At 43.1% G+C, this 17,881-nt stretch overlaps 1 protein-coding gene across 2 annotated transcripts in view; it reads right to left on the bottom strand.

Moving 5' to 3' along the window:
- The window catches only part of PRDM10 (PR/SET domain 10), a 104,851-nt gene extending 91,045 nt beyond the window's left edge, over window positions 1-13,806 (bottom strand). For both annotated transcript variants that reach the window (XR_010407030.1, XM_045894693.3), the window contains exon 1: window positions 13,667-13,806. The gene's annotated coding sequence lies outside the window, so the exon portion shown is untranslated. The remainder of the gene's footprint in view (window positions 1-13,666) is intronic.
- Between the last annotated feature and the right edge of the window lie 4,075 nt (window positions 13,807-17,881).

Genomic DNA, 17,881 nt, shown 5'->3' with positions numbered 1-17,881 from the left:
ATGGTTCTGGGTGGTAACTATGACTCAACAATCACAATTCCAAGTTGTTAGGACAAAATACTGGATAATGTAAAGAGGCATACTCTTAAGTAGTAAGCTGTTTCTTTAAATTCAAGTGCTTTAATGTTTTAAGTGAAAAAAAAAAAAACTAAAATTGGTTACAGGATGGGGCGCCTGGGTGGCTCAGTCATTAAGCGTCTGCCTTCAGCTCAGGTCATGATCCCAGGGTCCTGGGATCAAGCCCCGCATTGGGCTCCCTGCTCTGCAGGAAGCCTGCTTCTCCCTCTCCCACTCCCCCTGCTTGTGTTCCCTCTCTTGCTGTGTCTCTCTCTGTCAAATAAATAAATGAAATCATGGGTGCCTGGGTGGCTCAGTTGGTTAAGCGACTGCCTTCGGCTCAGGTCATGATCCTGGAGTCCTGGGATCGAGTCCCGCATCAGGCTCCCTGCTCCGCAGGGAGTCTGCTTCTCCCTCTGACCCTCCTCCCTCTCATGCTCTCTGTCTCTCATTCTCTCTGTCTCAAATAAATAAATAAAATCTTAAAAATAAATAAATGAATGAAATCTTTAAAAAAAAATTGGTTACAGGAAATTATTGTAGAACCCAACTTTTCCTTATTTAACACTACGTGTTTAATACAAGAGAAAACAGTGTAACTACCTGTTCACGATACCTCAACTCCTGAAACATTACGCAGCCTTTTGTTCAAATAGGCTGAGCCACTGCGCTGACCCAAGACTAAGAAGCAAATTGATACTAGTTTGAAGTAATTCCTTTTATATCCAATTTACTTCCTCCGAGAACAGGTTAATGAGGTCTCACCTGCTGCTCATTTTCAAGTTCTCATTCCTCCACCTCAAGTCCCCTGTTTGCAAATTTAAATATAAAACACAGAATGGTCAAAGACAAGTGTTTGATTAACAAGATGGTGAGCCCAGACAGATGACATAATGAGGCAGTTACTGCCTTCATAAAAATTCTATCTTACTGGCATATAATTAAGACTTAAAATCTAAATTCAACCTTCAAATTTCATCTTCCTCCATCCTAATAAAACTAACTATAGGAGGCCAGAGCCACTGTTCTAGTATTCAGAATTATCTTCTACAAGCCAGGACATTTCTTAAAGTACAGAGCAGTGTAAAAATATTGAATGTGAAGGCAAATAAAAAGTTCTTTATCTTAACAACTGAAATAACATCACCTGTCTTAGCTAACTCACAGGCTCACTGTTTAGAGTGGGATGTTTGTTAGAGTATAATAGCATAGGGTGTATTACAAATGTTAATAACTATTTAAATTATGATCAGCACAGGCTAAGCATTAGATCAGGAGGGTATCTTATCCAGAAAAGTCTTACTTCCAATTTTAATACATTTTCATTATTAAACAATTGATTTGAGAATAAATATCTCTTAACTATAAGCAAGGGGTCTCTCAACTAACTTATTACACTAGAAAATATGTATATTTCAAATTAAAATGGATAGAATTTTAACTCTGTGATTAGCATTTTCTTCCATAAAGAGAGACAAAATATGGCATCAAGCTCCTGTTTAGAAGTCTCAGCCACATCTACTCTGCAAACGCTTAGCTGAAACATTTCATTCAGATGCAGACTATAACATGTTGGATTCATTCGCAAATCCAGTGAAGTGGTTAAGGGAGACCACAAAATTAGGATCCCCTAGTGGGTGCAGTTTTTTATTTTAAAAACTCAGCATAGGGCGCCTGGGTGGCTCAGTCGGTTGGGCGACTGCCTTCAGCTCAGGTCATGATCCTGGAGTCCCGGGATCGAGTCCCGCATCGGGCTCCCTGCTCGGCAGGGAGTCTGCTTCTCCCTCTGACCCTCCCCCCTCTCATGCTCTCTCTCTCTCATTCTCTCTCTCAAATAAATAAATAAAATCTTAAAAAAAAAAAAAACTCAGCATAATCATAGTCCATCCTAATGAAAATGTATACTGTGGAAATCCAATATTACTTAAGTAAACACCAGTGGAATAGTGATAATTAGAGCTATTGCCATTTACTCAGCATCTATCACATGCCAGGCATTGTGAGATGGCCTTTAAATACTCAATTTCAATCTTCACAACAACCAAAAATTTGTACTTGTCCAAGATCATAACGCTCATAAGTGGGATTTGAACCCAGATCCCTTTTACTACAGAGCTTGATCATTTCCCTCTCTGCTGCACAGCTTTCTCCTAGGCAAAACTCCCAAAACTCAAGCGACGCTTGGATCTGCTCCTGTTGCTTTGGCCTCCCACCAGATGATGCAATCACTAGGTTCGGCTTGATCCCAAAGGAACCGGGGAGGTTATAATTTACCAAACCCCCAAAGAGATTTAAATGGGCAAATCAGTCTATAGCCAGATTAGTTGAGGTAACTACAAAGCTAGAGTGAAGAGTACCCATTATAAAAATCAAATAATAATTTTTAAAAACACAATAATATTTATTAAATGCTTGTTCTGTGCTCAGCATTGTTTTAGGAACTGAAGAACAGACTGGATGAAAGATTTGTATTAAAATTTTCAGCAGAGGGGCGCCTGGGTGGCTCAGTCGTTAAGCATCTGCCTTTGGCTCGGGTCGTGATCCCAGGGTCCTGGGATCGAGCCCCGCATCAGGCTCCCTGCTAGGCGGGAAGCCTGCTACTCCCTCTGCTTGCATTCCCTCTCCCGCTGTCTCTGTCAAAAAATAAATCTTAAAAGAAAAAAATTTTTTTTTCAGCAGAGAGGGAAAATGTAAATAACATTAATTCACTGTTATACCAAGACAAAAACTACCTGTGTGTACAGAACAAAACATAGCAGCCCTCAAATATTAACTGAGTCAACTCATATCAGGAAAATTAATTACTCCAAATATCTTTTCTGCTTATCTCGTGTATATGCATTTCTCTAGCAGGGGAATTGCTGGGCTTCAGGGTCAGCATATCTTTGACTTTCTAGATAATTCCAAACTGGTTTCCAAAGTAGTCATACCAAGTTATATTCCTATCAGCTAGGTATGAATGTTCCTATTGCTCAACAGCATCAGGATTCGGTATTGCCAACTGTAATTTAGGTATGCAGTAATATGGCACTATGGTTGTAATTTGCATTTCCTTGATTAACAAGGTTGAACACCTTATTATGCCTTCATTAGACATTTGGATATCTCCTTTTCTGAAGTGCCTGTTCAAGACTTCCACCCATTATTCTATTAGTGCAGGTAACATCTTATCTAAGATAAGATTCTATACCCAAGGGGCGCCTGGGTGGCTCAGTCGTTAAGCATCTGCCTTCGGCTCAGGTCATGATCCCAGGGTCCTGGGATCGAGTCCCGCATCGGGCTCCCTGCTCAGCGGGAGGCCTGCTTCTCCCTCTCCCACTCCTCCTGCTTGTGTTCCCTCTCTCACTGTGTCTCTCTCTGTCAAATAAATAAATAAAATCTTTAAAAAAAAAAAAAAGATTTTATATCCAAGACCTATCCTGAGGTCATGAATACACTCTCCTATATTAACTTCTAAAAGCTTTATTGTTTTGTCTTTCATTTGCCATGCCTCCTGGGTCATAAATTAAGTGTCTGAATATGTGTGAATCTATTTCTGTACTCCTCACAGTGTTCTACTGATCAATTAGTCTATCCTGGTGCCAATACCACACTGTCTTAATTATGACAGCTCTTCTTGATCTCCAGTAGAGATGTTTTTCCAATTTATTTTTTCCTTTTCAAGAGTCTCTTGCCTTTTCTTGGGCATTAACAAAACGTTTAGTATCAGCTTGTCTATTTTTTCAAGTTTGCTGGGATTACATTAAATCTTAAGTCTGTTTCCAAAGAATTAACACCTTGCAATATAAATCTTCCGATCCTTGAACCAGTGTATCTTCCTCATTTATTTAGGTTTCACTTAAAGTCACTCAATAAAGTCATAGAATTTTTTCTGTAAAGATCTTTTATACATATTTTGTTAGATTTAAAATATATCTCCAATAGTTTTTTTCAAAGATTTTATTTTTAAGCAGTCTCTACACCCAATGTGGTACTTGAACCCACAACCCCAACATCAAGTCACATGCTCTACCAATTGAACCAGCCAGGTGTCCCATATCTCCTATAAATGGTGAAAAACCATGGATCTGAAAAAAAGATATGACTGTTTCTAAATTTTATTTTTTAATTTTTTTTAAAGATTTTTTTTATTTATTTGACAGAGAGAGGCAGCAAGAGAGGGAACACAAGTAGGGGGAGTGGGAGAGGGAGAAGCAGGCTCCCTGCCGAGCAGGGAGCCCGATGCGGAGCTCGATCCCAGGACCCTGGTATCATGACCTGAGCCAAAGGCAGACGCCCAACGACTGAGCCACCTAGGCGCCCCTAAATTTTTTTATTTTTAAGTAATCTCTACACCCAACGTGGGGCTCAAACCCACAACTCTGAGATCAAGAGTTACATGCTCCATCGACTGAGCCAACCAGGTGCCCCAAAAAGATAGGATATTTTTTAATGATGTATAGAAAGATATCATTTTTTAGATTTTATTTATTTACTTATTTATTTATTTGAGAGAGAGCGAGCACAAGCAGGGGGAGAAGCAGAGAGGGAGAGAGAATCTCAAGCACATTCCTCACTGAGCACAGAGCCCAACACAGAGCTCAATCTCACAACCCTGGGATCATGACCTGAGCCAAAATCAAGAGTCAGAAGCTTGACTGAGCCACCCAGGCACCCCAAAAGATACCGTTTTTCTTGATGAGACACCTAGACTTTGGGATAACTCATATAGAATTCATATATAAATATGAATATAAGCATTCTTAAAAAAATTTTTTTTTAAAGATTTTATTTATTTATTTGCCAGAGACAGACACAGCGAAAGGGGAACACAAGCAGGGGGAGTAGGAGAGGGAGAAGCAGGCTTTCCACTGAGCAGGGGGCCCGATGTGGGGCTCGACCCCAGGACTGTGGGATCATGACCCAAGCCGAAGGCAGACACTTAAGAATTGAGCCACCCAGGTGCCCCCAAATTTTTTAATGGAACAAAGTTCATCAAAGTACAGTTTCTGCTGCATAATTTAGTTTAGTTTTGGGTATTTTTTTAAGTACTCTTTACCCTCAACCTGGGGCTTAAACTCACAACCCCAAGATCAAGAGTCACATGCCCCACTGATTGAGTCAGCCAGGCTCTCCATAATTTAGGGGGAGGCGGGTTGCTGTTGTTTTTTAAGATTTTATTTATTTATTTATTTTAGAGAGAGAGAGAGTGTGAGCGGGGAGGGGCAGAGGGGAAAGGAGAGGAAGAAAGAATCTGAAGAAGACTCGGTGCTGAGCACAGAGCCCAAAGTGGGGCTAGATCCCACCACCAGGAGATCATGACCTGAGATGAAACCATAAGTCAGACCTTCAAGTGACTGAGCCACCCAGGTACCCCCCCAATTTAGTCTTAATTCTAGAGTTAACATTTTATAGTTATGTCATATCTTACTTCAACAGGTTTAACGTACTTGAGAAAACTTATATGTTACATAAACAAGTATCCTAAACACCAACTGGTTGTAGGTCCTTATATTTATCAATGTATGAAGTACTTAATTAAAATCCAGAATAGGGCGCCTGGGTGGCTCAGTTGGTTAAGCGACTGCCTTCGGCTCAGGTCATGATCCTGGAGTCCCGGGATCGAGTCCCGCATCGGCTCCCTGCTCAGCGGGAAATCTGCTTCTCCCTCTGACCCTCCCCCCCGCTCTCATGCTCTCTCTATCTCATTCTCTCTCTCAAATAAATAAATAAAATCTTTAAAATAAATAAATAAATAAAATCCAGAATAATTTCATTCATCAACTTCAAGAGAAGATGGATAAATGAGTAAAGAGACTGAAATCTAATTAATTTACACACCGTCGCCTGAGATTGAGAACCCACACACCTTGCTCCTAGCCTTAGCTCCCACCGCTCTCACATCATTCACTAAATTGTCTCCTTATTCTCATCTGTAAACTAGTTACAATACTGTTCTGTCAATGTCACACATTAAGGATGAAATGTAAACAGATGCCTTAGAAAACACACTAAAAAATTTAGTCAAATGCAAAGCAACAATTAGCCATAGGTGTTAGAGCTATTCCGCCATCAGAAGGACATGATAATAAGGTTGCCTATAATCACAGTTTGTAGTAAGACCGAAAACAGACTGGCCTCAAGATTTTCAAGCAAGAAGAGAATTGCACACAAAAAATAAAAATTTTGAAGTAAAAGGAAGAAAATCTAGGAAATCACCTCGAATATCTTAAAATTAATTACCTTCACTCCTTTATTCCTCCAAACATCTTAGAATCCAGTAAGGAAATGGCATTCTTGTACTGCATTCTATATGAGGAGGCTAAAATCTATCCATCACTTCTCGGAATTTTTAGCATATTTAGGAAACAAGAAATAAGCATAAATAATTCCTACATGATACAAATTAAGTACTCAATAAATGCTATTATTACAAAACAGTACAAAAATCCTGTAGGACATTCAGAGACAAAAGGGGTCACTTTCTTTTTTTTTTTTTAAGATTTTATTTACTTATTTGACAGAGAGAGACACAGTGAGAGAGGGAACACAAGCAGGGGGAGTAGGAGAGGGAGAAGCACGCTTCCTGCGGAGCAAGGAGCCCGATGCGGGACTCTATCCCAGGACCCTGGGATCATGACCTGAGCTGAAGGCAGACGCTTAACTACTGAGCCACCCAGGCGCCCCAAGGGATCACTTTCAAGTAAGATGGTCAACAGGAACTCAATGAAGAATGTGTGGAGGGGTTGGCAAACTACAGCCCAAGAGTGGCTCAACATCTGTTTTTGGATATAGCCTGTGAGCTAAGAATGGTTTTTACATTTTAAAATAGTTGAAAAAGGGCTCCTGGGTGGCTCAGTCTGTTAAGCGTCTGCCTCCAGCTCAGGTCATGATCCCAGGGTCCTGGGATCAAGTCCCACATTGGGCTCCCTGCTTGGCAGGGAGTCTGCTTTTCCCTCTGCCCCTCCCCCCTGCTTCTGCGTGCACGCTCTCTCAAATAAATAAAATATTTCTAAAAATAATAAAATAGTTGAAAAGACTCCAAAAAAAGAGTATTTCATAACACATGAAAGTTATAGTACATCACACTTTGGGGTCCATAAATAAAGTTTAATTGGAACACAGCCATGCTTCACATGACAGGGGTGAAGGAGCAGTTGTAACAGGGACCATATGGCCCACAAAACCACAAATATTTACTCCCCGGTTCTTTACCGAAAAAAAGTTTACCAACCAACTGCTCGAGAAAGATGGGTGGGATTTTGGTGGACAGAACTAGAGGAGGAGGTGGGGGGTTGGGGGGATGACACAAACATTCCATTTGAGAAATGAAGGTGTGAAAACATGAAGGAAAACTCCAGAATATTTCAGGGACAGTGGGAAGACTGGTTTGGCTGAAGCAGAGGGTCCAAAATCGGTAGTCACTGAGCCACTGATCACTATGTGCTTTGTTACTGAGCCATTTATATTATTGTAGTAACTGATAACAAGCATTCTCATACCAAGACTATGAGATTGGTACTATTATTATCTCCATTAATAATTAAGAACTAGTTAAATGATGGGTGCCTGGATGACGCAGTCCATAGAGCAACTGACTCTTGGTTTCCGCTGAGGTTGTGATCTCAGGGTGGTGAGATCGAACCATGCATGGGGCTCTGCGCTCAGCCCTCAGCACTCGGCACAGCACAGAGTCTTCTTGAGACTCTCCCTTTCCCTCTGCCCCTCCACACCAGGCTCTCTGTCTCTCTCTAAAATATAAATCAATCTTAAAAAAACTAGTTATATGATTTAATAAAGAAACTGCTCTGTCAAATAAATAAATAAAATCTTTAAAAAGGGGGCAGGGATGCCTGGGTGACTCAGTTAAGTGTCTGCCTTTGGCTCATGTCATGACCCCAAGGTCTTGGGATCAAGTCCTTGTTGGGCTCCTTGCTCAGCGGGGAGTCTACTTCTCCCTCTCCCTCTGCCTGCCTCTCCCCCTGCTTGTTTGCTCTCTTTCTCTGTCAAATAAATTAATAAAATCTTAAAAAAAAAAAAAAGAGAGGGTGCCTGGGTGGCTCAGTTGGTTAAGCGACTGCCTTCGGCTCAGGTCTTGATCCTGGAGTCTCGGGATCGAGTCCCGCATCGGGCTCCCTGCTCGGCAGGGAGTTTGCTTCTCCCTCTGACCCTCCCCCCTCTCATGTGCTCTCTCTCATTCTCTCTCTCTCAAATAAATAAATAAAATCTTTAAAAAAAAGATAGAGAGAAAGGGGCACCTGGGTGGCTCAGTCAGTTAAGTGTCTGCCTTCGGCTCAGGTCATGATCCCAGGGTCCTGGGATCGAGCCCCGCATCGGGCTCCCTGTTCGTCGGGAAGCCTGCTTCTCCTTCTCCCTCTCCCACTCCCCCTGCTTGTGTTCCCTCTCTTGCTGTGTCTCTCTCTGTCAAATAAATCAATAAAATCTAAAAAATAAAAAAATAAAAATAAATAAAAAATTAAAAAAAGAAAAAGAAAGAAAGAAACTAAGCTTACAGATTTTATGTAGTGGGCCCAAGATGAATCAATTTAATCTAGTCTATGAATCTAGGTTTCTTTGCCTTCACAGCCCATGCTGTAGATGCTACAACATACCAAACCTCCATACAGGGTAGAAGGAAATATTTGTTTTCAAATACAGGCATAAAAAGAACATGATTTTATCTGTAAGCTATGACTCTTTTGTGTTTTTTTTAAAAGGACAGTTGTCCCATGAGCTGGTCCAAAGTATTCCACACTTGGAATTAAACTATCATGGCCCTCTTCCTAAATCATAGGAGGAAAAAAAAAAAATGTGAGCTTGATTTTCTCAATTTCAACTTTCTCCCAGAAGTATTTCTTAAATCTTTGAAAAAATGACACATTATAAAAATCAATGAGTAAGTAGCAGACCAAGTTTGGTAAAATTCAGCTGATTATGCTTAGCTTGACTTTTTTTAAATGGATTAGGTGCTCAATAGATTTTCTTTTCTTTTTTTTTTTTTAAAGATTTTATTTATTTATTTGAGAGAGAGAGAATGAGAGACAGAGAGCATGAGAGGGAGGAGGGTCAGAGGGAGAAGCAGACTCCCTGCCGAGCAGGGAGCCCGATGCGGGACTCGATCCCGGGACTCCAGGATCATGACCTGAGCCGAAGGCAGTCGCCCAACCAACTGAGCCACCCAGGCGCCCCTAGATTTTCATTTTATTATTTTAAGTTCAAATGATTAATTGAGTTTATTAATTCAGTAACAGTTAATTACCTATAAGTGGTTTTAAGGTTTTCTTCAAAAGAATAATGCTTCTGTGAGAGCTATCATAAGCATTAAGAAAAAAATCAGGCACACCTACATATTAGCAGTATCTATTAGATGAAACTATAGAAACCAAAAGATAATACATTGTATGAGGGCTTACTGCTACTTGGAAACACCCCACTCCCATTAAACTAAGTCTAAGGCTGCTCAGTTCAACAGAAAAACCATGCAAGCCACACAGGCAAGCCACATATGTAATTTTAAATCTTCTAGTAGCCACATTTTTTTAAAAGTTGAAACAGGTGAAATTGCAATAATATAATTATTTAACCTAGTATATGTAACATATTATCATTTCAACATATAATCAATATTTTAAGAGCACCTGGCTGGCTCAGTGGGAAAAGCACATGACTCTTGATCTCGGGGTCATGAGTACGAGCCCAACATTGGGTATAGAGATTACTTAAAAATAAATAAATAAATTTTATAATCAACATTTTATCAATTGAATTTTTTTTTTCACACTGAATCTCAAAATCTGGCATAAAAGTATTTTACACTTACAGCACTAGGCAAATTTCAAGTGCTCCACAGCCACGTGTGGCCAGTGGCTACCATATTGGACTGCACAGATCTAAGGGATAGCTCTTCTAAAAATCACAATCGGAAAAAGGCCGTGGGTTACAACCAGCGAATCAGACCTAGAAAGACATGGGTCAAGAAAGGGAGCTTGTAGCTCCAATATTCTAATGTTGAAATAAGAGTTCAACTAGGAAATGAATAACAAACAATAATGGACCATTTTAGCAGATAATGACCTTTCAGCAATCTACTTGGGGTTCTTAAAATATTGCATAGTGTTGATCGTATGTTTGTTTTCTCTACATTGTAACTAGTCTTGCTATAATTGTTATTTGAGATTATCCATAATCTCTCCCCTCCCTCTCCATTTCCTCACCCCCACCCCCCCCACCCCCACCCCCGCCAAGGAATTTTCTAACTATTTCAAAGTTATCAAAAAACAAAACAAAACCTACTTCCAGGTGCTTTCCACAACCTGAACAAATTTAAAATCTACACAGGTAATGTGTAAGCCACTGAAGGATCTGGGGAAGGGAATGGAAATAATGTTTCAGTACTAATAGTGAAGTATCCATGTCACAGAAGGAGGGGGAGGAAACAAACTGGAAAGGCACTAGTTCAGAATGTTCCACATGAATCTTGAAATATGTTGTAGCCTTGAGAACAAAAAAAGACAGAGACCAGATTTAGCAGTGATTCAAGTAAATCAAGTAAACAGTATCATGCCAGAAGAGGGAGAAGAAGACTTCAAAGGAGACTGACCAAAATAATGAAGTCAGCAGCTCCCCCTTACCTTCCTCCCCCTACACAGTACTCCAGAGAATCCCAGAGGGACCATTCTGCAAAGATTTGCTTGTAGCAAACATTTCCTTTTTCTTAAATCACTAGCTCTTTCTAAACACCAGACCACATTCTCATTTGCTAATCTATTAAAGTACCTATGATAAATTTAAGCAGTAATAAATTCTGCTTATAAAAAACATACAAATTCCTGGAGGGGGGTGTGTCTACACTCTGGGAAAAGAGGTGTGGCAGGGGAAGATTACTTTAGGTGGTAATAGGTCAAAGTACATCAGCATTCAATTTTAAAACAAACTCTGACTAAACAATTCAAACACTGCAATGACAACATGTTTAGTAATCACTTTTACCAACTGAAAGTATGTAGTTACAATGTGTTTACTAGTGCTTGAAATGTAAAATTAAGGAAACTATAATTATAGCTCAATATTTTTCAACTCTGATCAACTCTGCGTGTTACTCAGAAACCTATCCCATTAGGACATGTTTCTAAAAAGTAAAATGAATCAAATGTTATAATTCTTTCAGTTCAGAGGGTTTCATAATGCCCCCTTCAAGTAATGGGGAAAAGTACTACAGTGGCAAATCATCAGTGAAGTCATTAGGGTACCGATCTACATGAAAAACAAAACTAGAAACAAAAGCCAAATATGATGCCAAGTTTGTAAAAATGTTTCATACACACACCAAGATTTAAAGCACACTAAAATATCAGCAAGGATTATCTGTGGTAATTTTACTTTAGGTAATTTTTATTTTAACCTGTTTCTATATTTTCTGTTTTCTACAATGATCATATATTATTGTTAAAACTAGTAAGAAAAAATAAAATTAGACAAGTGGAAACTGAGGTTGTACCAATCAATTTAGTATTATATTGGATTGATAGGCTATCCCTTATACCACCATGTTCTAAGCAAAAAGCATTCAGGGCCCTTGAAGACATGAACTTTGCCTTATCTATAATACATACTTGATTACATTCACATGTACAATATATGATGCGCAGATTAATACTTGTGCTGCACAACATTTGGAAACTAAAAATGGTTCATTTAGGAAAAGAGAAAGCAGGTAAGCACCCTTGCAAAACAAAGGAGAGCCAAGAGTGGATGGTCAAGGAATAAATCAGTAAGAGGAGTCACAAGGTTGGGAATAACCTCTTGGCCCAAAATTTTAAAATGTTGATCTACTACAAATTGTTTTCTTTATTTTTTTAAGATTTTATTTATTTACTTGTCAGAGAGAGAGCACATGCAGGGGGCCCCGCAGAGGGAGAAGTAAGCTCCCCATTGAGCAAGGAGCCCAGTGCGGGACTCCATCTATCCCAAGACCTGGAATCATAGCCTGAGCCGAAGGCAAGACAGACGTTTAACCGACTGAGACACCCAGGCGACCCTAAATTGTTCACTTTAAAACGGCCCATTTTTTGTCAATTTCACCTCTACTCATTAAAAAAGTAAAGGTAGACTTCTAAATATACCAGATTGAATCAGCACTACTTTAAAACGCGGCTTTGCCCCCCAACAAAGGCAATTTTCTCAATTCTAGAGTAACATGTAACTATGATTCATCAACGTGGAAACTATTGTGGTGCCGGGAATGGAATGGGTAGAAGAGTACCAAAAACAGTGTACCTTCCTGCCTTCAAAGAGCTTACTGCAATAGGGAGAGGGATAACAAAGTAACGGGTGGTGGAAAGAGGTCACAAAACAGTCACGAGTGATTTTGTTGGTTTTAAAATAATGAAGGTTAAGTACTGTTGAGGTTAAAAAACTTTGTGGAACAAGATTTGAACAGACGATGGTGCAGAATTAGGCACATGGCTGAGCTGGGTGGGACTCATCGCACACTTAATCCTCGATGACAGCACCAAAACCAGCCCTCTCTGGGCTTAAGCGTACACAAACATTGATTGAAAATTGACTGAAATCCAGCAAATCCGCCAAGCAAGGCTAAACACGCACGCACGCCAAGTTCGACAGCGCTGCGTTCATTTTCCTTGGTAGAGTACCTAATACCTGGCTACTGACTAAAAAAGGCTTAACGAAAGCTGATGATCGGCTGGAATCTCAACACTATCAACCCGCTCCCAAGGGCCTCTGGCTCACGCCTTTGCACGCAACACCGAGCGCAGGTTGACCTCGGCCTCCGCCCTGCCCACCCCGGGACGCTGTTTACCAAGACTGACCCAAACGTGCTACCCGCACGCCACTCCAAGCCGGGCCTCCCCGGGTCCCGGCGACGCCAACTTGTAAATATGGGACTGGGGGGGACCCGCAATCAATGGCAGGTGGGTGGCGCGGCCTCACGAGACAAAGCAGGGCGCCCCATTCGAGGGAGCCCTCCATCGCGCCGGCCGGCTGCCCGCCTGGCCCCGAGGCCCGGGCCGCGCCGCCACCCCCGCGCTGCCCCCCGGGTACCCGGCGGGCGGAGACCGCCCGCTGCACCCCGAGCGGCCGCCGCACCCCGAGCGCCGGCCCAACCGCTGCGGCAGGAGCGCGCAGGGCGCCCAACTGCCGTCCCGGCCCAACCAACGCGGGCAGGGGAGGAGAGGTGCGCGCGGCCGGCGGAGCGTGCGAGCCACTCGGGGGTCGCAGGGGGGAGGCTGCGCGCGGGGGAGGCAGGGGCCAAGAGGCGCCGAAGCCATCGCTGAACGCAGCGCCAGGAGGGGCTCCTTTAGGGGTTTTTGCCCCTTTCCCCTTAGAAGGTGCAGATGGTTTGACCCCCCACCCCGAGTGAGGTGCCTTGTCCCAGCCCCGGCTGGACTGTACCATCGGGCGGTGCCGCCGGGATTTCTCCCCCCCACCACCACCATCAGTTTCCCCCCCCACCCGGGTCCGCGGTCGGTTGGCCCCGGCCGGGCTCTGAGACGCGGAAAGAGCTTGGCGCCATTTTGGGTGGGACTAAGCAAAGACGAAACACCCTCCCAGTCGATGGGGTACTCTGGACGCTGGCTTATCCGGTTCCCTTAATCCTTTAGGTACTTACACGACGTTGGGTGAGGGGAGCTGGAAGATCAGCGGGTCCCCGATCCTCTCTCCCTAGGGGTGATGGAAATCGAACCCCCCCCGCCACCTCCAGGTGGTTCTTCCCGCCGCAGAGTGGGAGCAGCATAAAAGGCGGGGCCTTATTAGCATAATCTGCCTGGCAACCTGATCTCGACGTTCTATGATTGGTTGAACTCTGTAAACCCCATGCCCTGCCTAGAGACGAGTAACGCTGGGGCGAACTGACAGGCCCAGATTTAAGACTCATGACGAAGATCCTGAGACGCTTATTCAGGCGGCAGAGAAAGCCAAAAGGAGATTCACACAATGGCCCAATGACTGAAGGCCTCTTTATTTCGTGCTCTGCTGTTCATTTAAAACCCAATCAAAGAGCGGGTCTCAGGCAGCGCTCGCCTGCGTTTGTACTCTAAGCCAATCAGAAGAGCCGACTCTTCGGATTCAGGGTCAAACCGGCCCTGAGGGTCCCGTGGCCGCCGAGTGGGGAAACGTCCAGCCTCGGTGGCCCAGGTAGAGGGGATGGAGTGCTCATCGGGGTGCGAGCCAGCGCCCCCCCCCCCCGACACCCGAGAGGCCCGGTGTCCTGAGACGCCGAGCCAGGGGACGTGGCGGGACGAGCGCGCCGCCGGCTTACGGGCGTGCTCCGGCTTGGCGCGCTCACAGTTTTGCACCTGAGGCCGACCTACTTGCGGAGCTCAGCTGAACCGATGCTACGCGCGAACCCCGAACGCAGCGCGGGCCTCGGCCGGTCGGCATGCGCCTTCCTGGGCCTCGGGCTCCAGGCGTCTGGGTGTACGGCGCCCGCCGCGCGCTCATTCTGGGCTGACGGTGCCTCCCACCCCTGACCCCGCGACTGCGTGCGTGCTCAGTCCTTGCCAAACCCTGGAGCGCCTCACCGCATCTCTCCTTTTCCCTCTTCCCATTTTTTCAGAAACACGAAGTATTATTCGACACTGATTAACCAGGGACTCAGTCACTCATTTCTTAACCTCAGGCTTCCACATCCTACCATCCCATAAAATTGCCTTCCCAAAGGGCAGCCAAGTGCACAGAAAGGAACCCAAGCTTTGGAGCAAGACGCCCAGCCCTAGATAGCAACCCCTAATAGGAATGGCAACTAGATCTGGAAGAGACCTTGAACCTTTGAACATTCAGGGAGCAGTTTTCCCCTCCAAAACATCTACCTTGCTACATTGTTTTGAAGATTGAGATTTACATGTAAAAATACCTCCCAACCTGGAACTTAAACGAATGAAGTGTTACTGGTGATAAAACAGACAAAACTGCTAAACTAATTGGCTAACGAAGAAAAAGAGGAAGAAAGCACAACTAAGCAAAAGACTTGAGAATAGAATACATCCACGGGTGGGGAGCGGAATCTGTAAAATCCATTCAACAATGTCCTCCTCACTGTTTTATTTTAAAAATTGGCAACAAAGTGGAAAGAGTAGGAGAACATAGCGTTTTTAAAAACTTCAAGACAGTTGATTGCCTCGTAAGCAACTTGATAACTAGACCATGTCTTGTTCCTCCACAGGGACGAGGCTGCACAGACTTAGAATGAGGTGGTCCATAAACACTTGTTGAACTTAACTGAGAAGGAAATGTATTTGGGGTGGCGCGGGCAGGGGCCCGCGCGGTGGAGGGCTCTCCCTCGGATGGGGTGCCCTGCTTTGTCTCTTGAGGCCGTGCCACCCACCTGCCACCTGATGAGGCAGATGCAAGTAACTCTTCACTGGACACATGGAAGTCAGTTGCCTTAGGAAAGATTATATTGGTTAAGAAAGTCATTCCAGTGTTCCCCTTTAGCCCCGTCAGTGGACAGACAATGCCAGACGCTGGACAGGTCTGCTCCTGTATCCTTTGGCCTCTAGAGAAAACTTTCCCTATTTTGAGATTTGACATATCACACTCTCTGATGGATTAAGATGGTCCCAAATGAGGTCTGCTGACCAGAAATGTCAAGGAACCCAAAAGGGGAAGTTGACATGAGGAAGGGGGCTATCTGGACTACAGAGCACAAGTTACCCTCATGGACTTTGAGAAATGGTCTGAAACTTTAGAGGGCACACATATTACAGTTGGACACCACCCCAAAAATTTTTTATTCAGAAGACCTTGAGTGAACCTCAGCAACCTGCATTTCATATATTTTTTTAAGATTGTTTTTTAAGTATTCTCTACACTCAATGTGGGGCTCAAACTCACAACCCTGAGATCAAGAGGTACACTCTCTAATGACTGGAGTCAGCCAGGTGACCCTCATATAAATTTTTAATTTTAAATTTATACTCAGTAAAATTCACTCATTTTGGTATACTATTGAATTTATTTATTAATATTTAAATATTTATTGAATATGTACTGTATATGGTAGAGGGAACAGAAGAAATTAAGATAATTCCAGGTGATAAGTGCTATAAAGAAAATAAAGCAGGGGCACTTGGGTGGCTCAGTTGGTTAAGTGCCTGCCTTCCACTCAGGTCATGATCCCAGGGTCCTGGGATCGAGCGGCCATAGGACTTCCTGCTCAGCGGAGAATTTGCTTCTCCCTCTCCCACTACCCCTCCCCCTCCAACTCCCCCTTCCCCTGCTCTTGCGAGCTCTCTCTCAAACAAATCTTTTTTTTTTTTTAAGATTTTATTTATTTATTTGACAGAGAGAGACATAGCGAGAGAGAGAACACAAGCAGGGGAAGTGGGAGAGGGAGAAGCAGGCTTCCCGCAGAGCAGGGAGCCTGATGTGGGGTTCGATCCCAGGATCCTAGGATCATGACCTGAACCGAAGGCAGACGCTTAACGACTGAGCCACCTAGGTGCCCCAAACAAATCTTTTTTTTTTTTAAGATTTTATTTATTTGAAAGAAAGAGAGAGAATGAGCAGAGGGAGGAGCCAAGTGGAATGGGAGAACAAGGCTCCATCCCAGGACCCTGGGATCATGACCTGAGCCGAAGGCAGACGTTTGACTGAGCCAACCAGGCTCCCCTCAAATAAATAAAATCTTTAAAAAAAAAAAAAAAGTAAAGCAGGAAAATGTGAAGTGTGGGAAATGCTGGCAATTTAGAGTGTCAAAGAAGTCTTGGGTTTTTTTTTTAAGATTTTATTTATTTATTTGAGAGAGAGACAGGTGACAAGAGAGAGCACAGACAAGGAGAAAAGGGAGAAGCAGGCTTCCTGCCTAGCAGGGAGCCAGACGTGGGGCTTGAACCTAGGACCCCGGGATGATAACCTGAGCTGAGCTGAACGCAGATGCTTAACTACTGAGCCACCCAGGCACCCCCAAAGAAGTCTTTTCTAGGATACTCACATTTGGGCTGAGACTTGAATATTGGAAAGAAAAAAAAAAAAAGGCCAGCCATTAAAATTAACAACACAGGAAACAACAGATGTTGGTGAGGATGTGGAGAAAGGGGAACCCTCATGCACTGTTGGTGGGAATGCAAACTGGTACAGCCACTGTGGAAAACAGTATAGAGTTTCCTCAAAAAGTTAAAAATAGAACTACCCTTCCACCCAGCAATTGCACAACTAGGTATTTACCCAAACGATACAAAAATATTGATTCGAAGGGATACATGCACCCCTATGTTTATAGCAGCATTCTCAACAATAGACAAATCATGGAAAGAGCCCAAATGTCCATCGGCGGATGAAGGGATAAAGAAGATGTGGTACACACACACACACACACGAATATTACTTGGCCATAAAAAAGAATGAAATCTTGCCATTTTTAGAGTGAAAGCTCCATAAAGGCAGGGATTTTTGTGTTGAAATTTTTTTTCACACTAAAAACAATAAGAAAGCTAGAGTTGCTAGAATATAAGGCAAGGAGTATAGTGATACAAGAAAACTTGAAGAGATACTAAGATCATACAACCAGATCATACAAGGTTTTGAATGCTATGGTATTAGAGTTGTTATTGTATTTTAAGTGCAATTTAAAGTAGTTGGACATTTTAAGCAGGGGTATAACTTTTTTTTTTTTTAAAGATAATTCTGGCTGCTCTAGGGTGCTTATCTTGTTCGGTGAGAGGGGGAGAAATAAGAGACAAGGAGGATAGTTAGGAGACTGTTGCAATATACTCTAAGCAAGAAATTGGTGATCTTGACTAAAATAGGAGTAGTGTAAATGGGAGAAGTGTGTGGGTACCAGATATGCTTTGGAGGTAAAGCCACAGAGCTTGCAAATAGATAA

Source organism: Mirounga angustirostris, unplaced genomic scaffold (genome assembly GCF_029215605.1).
Source record: "Mirounga angustirostris isolate CCGP_5_RB_7025 unplaced genomic scaffold, mMirAng1.0.hap1 SCAF_13, whole genome shotgun sequence".
Taxonomy (NCBI): Eukaryota; Metazoa; Chordata; class Mammalia; order Carnivora; family Phocidae; genus Mirounga; species Mirounga angustirostris.
The sequence above is the reverse complement of the archived record's forward strand: the minus strand, read 5'-3'. Positions and strand labels throughout refer to the sequence as shown.